At 41.4% G+C, this 5,762-nt stretch overlaps 1 pseudogene; it reads right to left on the bottom strand.

Moving 5' to 3' along the window:
* Positions 1–524: 524 nt before the first annotated feature.
* LOC147346924 (large ribosomal subunit protein eL29 pseudogene) lies at positions 525–1,223 on the bottom strand (annotated as a pseudogene).
* Positions 1,224–5,762: the final 4,539 nt, after the last annotated feature.

Genomic DNA, 5,762 nt, shown 5'->3' with positions numbered 1-5,762 from the left:
CTGGAGAATCCCAGGGACGGGGGAGCCTGGTGGGCTGCTGTCTATGGGGTCACACAGAGTCGGACACGACTGAAGTGACTTAGCAGCAGCAGCAGCATGCACAACTATATAACGGGCTTGTGTGTGTGTATTAGTCGTTCAGTTGTGTCCAACTCTGAGACCACATAGACTGTAGCTAGCCAGGCTCCTCTGTCCATGGTATTCTCCAGGCAAGAATACTGGAGTGGGTTGCCATTCCCTTCTCCAGAGGATCTTTCTGACCCAGGAATCGAACTGAGGTCTCCTGCATTGCAGGAAGATTCTTTATTGTCTGAGCCACCAGGGAAGCCCAATTACCAGCATAGGTGGTCCCTGCTGAAGGTAAATTGTCTCATATCAGGTTGACAATACACAGAATTGCAGTTCAGTTGGACAATATCAGAATCAACTTTTTTTTTTTCTTTTTGACTGACAGATCCTGCCTCAGGTTTATTTGTCACATAGCACAGGAGGACACCAGTCCCCTGCAGATAGCAGCCCAAGGGTCACACCAGTCCTTCTGTCCTCACATTGGCAGATGAGGGCCTGTACTCTGGAGGGTTTGTGGGTGCCTGGGCACCTTTGAGAGCCTGAGCCTGAGCTGGAGTTGGAGTTGCAGCTGCACCTGCAGTTGTGACCTTGGCCTTGGTTTCAGTCTTGGCCTGGGATTTTGGCTAGCAGAGCCTGAGACACTTGGTGATGCAGGCATGAGCAGGTTTTCTGTGCTTAGGGTGAGCAGTGTAGGCAAGTACTTAGCTGCCACCCTTTGGGATCTTGGGCTTGAGCTCCTTAGGCTTTACGAGAGCCTTGGCAGCCTCAACACGTGCATTCATGGCCTTGGCGTTATTGGCCTGTGTCTTCTTCAGGCCCTTCTTGTGCTTCTCGGTAAAGCACGTTCCTTGAGAACTTATAGTCCATCCCCTTAAGAGTCTCGTTTCATCGCAATCAGGGTCATAACTTTAAAAATTTTTATTTATTTATTTGGCTGTGCCAGGTCTTAGTTGTGGCAAGCAGGCTGTTTAGCCTTTGTTGTGTCATGTGGGATCTTTAGTTGTGGCATGCGGGATCGAGCCCTGTCCCCTTCCCTGGGAGTGTGGAGCCTCAGCCACTGGACTGCAAGGGAAATCCCGACTGGGATATTTTGATGCTGTTTCTGTGTCATTTTCAGGACTGGTTGTGTGTGTGTGGTTCTTGGACTTCGCCATGTCTACACCTGGAGGATGAGAGTAGAGAATCAGAGCTAGGGGCTCACTGGGCTGGGTCGCACCTCTCCACCCTGGTGGGGGACTCCAGATCCCAAAGTTCCTGGGACCTGAAGAGAAAGAGTCAAACTAAGTGTTTCTTCTTTTACATTTTTTTTTTCACAGAAGCAACTGTTGCTCTCACCAACACATAGAAAGGAGTGAAGTTGCTCAGTTGTGTCCGACTCTTTGAGATCCCATGGACTGTAGTCTACCAGGCTTCTCTGTCCATGGGATTTTCCAGGCAAGAGTACTGGAGGGGATTGCCATTCCCTTCTCCAGGGGATCTTCCTGACCTAGGGATCGAACCCAGGTCTCCTGCATTGCAGGCAGACACTTTATCCTTTGAGCCACCAGGGAAGCCCACCAACACATAGGAGACCACAAATGTGGTCTAGTCGTGACGTGTCCATTCTTAGTGATGGGACCTTTCCCAGTTACTGTATTCCTATTCTGTTTCAGAATAGGAGCTCAGCTACGTAATACACCTGAAGTAAAACAAGCCATTCTGCCAACTTTAACTGAGCAGTTGCTTTGTGCCAGGTGCTATGCTAGGTGGCTCTGATACTGCTAGTACTTGGAAAATCCAAGTAACTTCTTTCAGTCCCCAAAGAAGGCACTGAGGTCTTAGAATTGACACCCTCAGCAGGTGGGATTTGCCAGTTTTGGCTTAACTGTATTGCTGAAATCTTAAATATCCAAAGGACTTTTGAATTTTTGCATTCACTTTGATAGTCAATGCATTTAACTTTAAAATGTCTAACTTATTCCTCTAAATATTGAATACTGATCATATAATTAATAAGCACTAATATTTTATAAAGTCAAATCTCCTAAGAATTTAAACATTGCAAACTGAACTAGTTGATTTCTTTTAAACATGTCAATAACATGGAGTCTCACATGCCAACTTCTGTTTTCAGCAACATACACTCAGATAAGATGAAGAAAGATGATGACAATAATTACAAAATTTATTTCTGTTTGTAGACTTGACTTTTATAAATGCACACACTAAATTTGATTGATTCCTCATATAAATTTATTTTGTGCCTTTAGAGTAGCAGAATTATTTATTTTTGTGATTTCAAAAGAAAATGATTATTGTTTTTCATTCATCAAGTTTGTAGTATCCAGGCTGGGTCACTGAATGCTGCATTGACCTCCCCTTCATAGCAATAGTTCACTGGTTATGTCAACGGGATTCTCTGGCCTGTGCTTTCCCTTGAAATCCTTGTCTCCTTCATTCCCTCCAATCAAATGTCAGGATATATAATTATTAAAAGTAAGAGACTTGTAAAGTAATTAGCCTCCAATTAAAATAAATAAATTTATATGAAAAAAAGGAAGAGACTTAATTCCTAGTATGTATAAAGGAAGAGATGTTCCTTCTTCCTTTTTCTCAGAACATTTTTTTGTCTTTTGGTAAACGTGTAAATTGTTTCTCTGCATCTTTGAGATGTGTGCACATCTTTTTAAAAAGATCCTGCTGTACTACTGACCCAGCTTTGGGTTCATTACCAGATGTTCAGCAATGCCAATCTACTGATCCAGATTGTGGTAAAGGAAAGTGCTGCATTCACTGCAGGGCACCACGGAGGGAGAATGGGCCTTTCATGGTCAAAAGACCCGAATTCCTCAATGGCTTTCAGGAAGGGATTTTTAAAGACAGAGAAAGAGAGTTAGACATGGTGCATGATCAGCTTATGCATAGTTTTCTGAGTGGTTGATGGTGAGGTAACTGGATGATGTTTTGGGAATTTCAATCATCAACCTTCTGGTTCCAACTGGTCTGGCGTCTTTATGCTGGTGGTCGCAGGCAGTTAACTTCTCCACCTGGTAGGGGTTTTTAGTATCTGTAAAACCACTCAAAGATATGACTCAGGATATTATCTATAGCCCTTGAAAAGGAACTAAAGGTTCTTGAGTTTGTTTTATGGCTAAGCTATTATTATTTTGTCTTGCTTGACTGCTTTCTTTTTTTTTTTTTCCTGTATTTTCTTGCTTCTCTGATTAACCTCATTATTTGGAACTAGAGGAAGGCCTAGGAAGCAAAAGCTTTTCTATAAACAAGGGACATAGAGGCTTTTCCCCAGGAAGGCCCTGAAGAGCCCTGCTTTGTTTCCATTGCAAGTTTTACAAGTAGGAATGTCTATCTGAAGCATCTGAGAGTCATCACATCAAGGAAGACAGAGTTCTGAGACTCCTCCTATATCCTCACTTGGCTGCCTTGTGAATAAACTCTTTCTTGGCTGTAAACCTCTGTGTCTCAGCACTTGCCTTGCGATGTATTGGGCAAATGGATCTGGTTCAATAACAATATCTGCTAGGTTGGATGCTGCTCAATTCGCAAATCATTGAATGAAGCTAATAAGATCTTTAAAATTTACACAGTTGATTTTTTTTTTTAACAACATGGAGAAGCACTGTTCAAATCCGTCTTGAGGAAAGGACTCCCTGTCCACCTACCAGGAACATAGTTATATGAGAGCCTCCAGCAGCTCACAATTTTAAGGTCTCCTTCAGCGTTTGGACCATGATCACACTTTTTGGGAGAGGTGGGGGACAGCTCCTTGCTAATGATAAGCAAGGAGATGGTAACAGCTTCATCATTTCTTCCCCTGAAAAACTTCTCTAACAAGCAGTTTCTGCTCCAGAGCTCTGGGAGGGCTGGGGACTTTAGGCATTGATGTCTGATGGCTCCTCCTGCCAGGAAATTCCTTCCTTCTCTCCTGCCCTTGAATAACTCATATGCCCTTGAGCTCTTAGATCAAGCATCATCCCTTCAAGAATTGGACCTAGGCAAGAAAAAAATTGCCTAGGTCCAATTTCCCCATTAGAAACTCCCATAGTACTTTCTCTTAATTAATTTTTATTTTTGCATTTATTTGATTAATATGTGTTCCTTATATTGCTTGCAAGTCTATTGTGTCTATTTTTGCTCACTGTTGCATTGCCTTGGCCTAGCACAATGGGCGATAGTTATTAAAATAATCAATATTCATTAGCTGTATTGAGCTTGTAGTATGTAAATATTGTAAGGGATTTTGACATGTAACTTCATATGCCAACTGGTCATGAAAGGTTTGGTGTTCAGAATGAAATATTTCAACACTTTTAGGTCTAGAGCTTGGTTGGTTATTACAAAAGGTTACATAAAAGAATGAGATGATGAAGATAAAAGATGTAGATAGTATATTAATAGGAGCAAAGGAAAGGTAATGAAGACATGAAATATTGGAGAGGAAGTACATTGGAGCTTGGTGAGTATTGAATGTGTTTTTTTAAGTGGCAAAGTGTTTTGCCACTTAAAAAAAAAGACAGAGATTAAAGTTAGTGAGAGTGGAGGTTTCTCCTTGATGAGTTTTAACCACCTACTGATTTTTTTTTCTTTTATTTATCCTGCTCTTCTCTGTGGCGCTGAAAATAGCCAGAGAACCAGGGCAGTTTAACACTTGTCCTTTTGCTCAAGGCTGCATCTAGCAACTTAATTATTTCTTTAGCACTGGGTAGAAATAGTTCAATTTCCTTGAGTAGTGATTTTAAGGAAAGTAAGTCATCTTGAAGAGCTCTGTGCTTCTCTTCCAAAAGTTAAGAACAGGGCAGGAAGTGAACTATCTGTTATAATCCCAAGTTGGTTTACTTAATTAGGCACAAAATGCATTTTAAACATGGCACTTACTTTTCTGAAGAAATACAAAATGATGAATATCCTGAAGAAGAATGATTATTTTATAGGGCATCCCTGGGTCTCACCGCTTTTTGCACTAAAAAGTCAGCCCACACCTTGCTGCCTGTGGGCTTATTTCTTCCCACTCTAGTCTTTTAAAAGTGTTCCCTCACATAAGGGCATAGAGAAAGGAAGGTATACTGTGACCCCCTTGAGAAAGGAAGGTATACTGTGACCCCCTTGAGAAAGGAAGCTGTTCTTTATCTCACCTTGTGTTCTTAAGTGCCTGAAAAGCATTAAGTGTTCAGAGAAGGAAAGTAGGAAGGAAATTAGATCCACTATATGAAAAGGAAATGTGAAGACACCATCCATAGGAAAGAAGAAGAAAATGAGCTGCAGATGGAATGCTGTGGAAGATGAGATAATGTTCTTATTTTCTTCATTTTGGTTTGAAGAGTGAACTTGTTTTGGAGAAAAAAAGACTAAAGGGATGGTGGAAAGAAAGGAAGAAAGTGGAGTGGAGAGAGATGATTGAGGAAAAGAGCAGAAGCCGTTTTATCTTATTTGGGTGAACTTGACACTCAAATCTATAGGGCTTATAGATGACCAATAGTCATCTCTAGACAAACTAAGTTCAGTTAGCAGCTGATATGAGAGTTGACATCTACTTCTGTTACATTAAAAAAATAATAGAATCTCAGCATTGCTAAGCTATGTTTACTGCACCCGTTCATTTGCAGGATACGCCTTGATTAGAAAAAGGATGAGGGATTTCACAAGAGACACAGAATTATGCAGCTCAGAGCAGAGACTTGTAAATCCGCTGCCATTTG

Source organism: Bos grunniens, chromosome 23 (genome assembly GCF_055505025.1).
Source record: "Bos grunniens cultivar Pamir isolate PY7600 chromosome 23, Bosgru_T2T1.0, whole genome shotgun sequence".
Taxonomy (NCBI): domain Eukaryota; kingdom Metazoa; phylum Chordata; class Mammalia; order Artiodactyla; family Bovidae; genus Bos; species Bos grunniens.
This window is presented reverse-complemented; position numbering and strand designations above follow the sequence as displayed.